The sequence below is a fragment of the Pteropus medius genome, unplaced genomic scaffold (assembly GCF_902729225.1).
Source record: "Pteropus medius unplaced genomic scaffold, Ma_sr-lr_union100, whole genome shotgun sequence".
NCBI classification, from domain to species: Eukaryota; Metazoa; Chordata; class Mammalia; order Chiroptera; family Pteropodidae; genus Pteropus; species Pteropus medius.
Genome location: NW_024347862.1, coordinates 635,035 through 636,142, shown reverse-complemented (window position 1 = coordinate 636,142; position 1,108 = coordinate 635,035). Strand labels below are relative to the sequence as shown.

Genomic DNA, 1,108 nt, shown 5'->3' with positions numbered 1-1,108 from the left:
CATTGCAATAGGCTGAAAATGGGCCCACAAAAATATGCAGATCTGAATTCCTGGAACCTGTAAATGCTACCTTCTTCTTTCCAGCTTTATCGAGATATAATTGACAAATAAAATGGTAATATATTTAAAGTATACAATTTAATGAGTATATACTATATACATTATGAAATGATCCCCACAATCAAGTTAACACATCCATCACCTCGCAGTATTCCTCTTGCCTTTTAATTAAACTCAAATATTTAAGCACCTGGGGTTTAATATGTGCTGTGGGAGTTGCAAAGGAAGCAGGACATGTAGTCTGCCGCTGAAGCACTTAGGATGCAATTGAGAGTGCCGGCCATACATACACAAATCACCAAGTGAGAAAGCCTCAAACCAGAACGTAACATATTTTCTAAAGTAGAATTTCATCATCAAACATATTAATGAAATATTAGAATAAACAAAGTTCAAAATCTTTCTTTACCATACGACATCTCAGAACCTTTAGTATGCTGAAGTATATTGTGGCTTTTCAAGATGTTTGAGCAAGAGGATGTAATCACAGTATGTGTCATGGGATGGGCTTCTGGAAAGAGGTAAAGGTTGTTCTGGGCTCTGAAGGCTATAGAGGCTTTGGTTTGATAAAAGAAACTAGTACAGGGAAGAAGCCAAGTGGAAGGTGGAATAAACCAAATAACACAGATCCTCAGAAAACCATCAGAATAGGACATAAAAAGAAAGGGCAGTTTCAGGCCATGCCACCCTGAACAAGCCCAATCCTGTCTGATCTCGGAAGCTAAGCAAAGTTGGGCCTGGTTAGTACTTGGATGGGAGACCACCTAGGAAGACCAAGTGCTATAAGCGTAAAAAATGAAAAATAAGGGATTGTAGGTTGACAAGGTCCTTGAAATCTGTGAGGTCAACCAAGGGTTGCCTCACCTAAAATAAATAAATAAAAAGAAGAAAGAAAGAAAAATAATAAAAAAGAAAGGACAAGGCTATTCCATTCGTCTTATTTTCACTGCCTGTCTTTCCTTATGCTTTCTGCCCAGTTTCTCTATAAGAAAAGTGATCTAGGCCTAATTTTTCTGGCCCATGTGGTCTGTATGCTACAACCTGTAAG

The 1,108-nt window shown here is 38.1% G+C and overlaps 1 pseudogene; it reads left to right on the top strand.

Annotated features, from left to right (window-relative positions):
* The first annotated feature begins 730 nt into the window (after nt 1-730).
* LOC120615695 (uncharacterized) lies at nt 731-849 on the top strand (annotated as a pseudogene).
* Nucleotides 850-1,108: the final 259 nt, after the last annotated feature.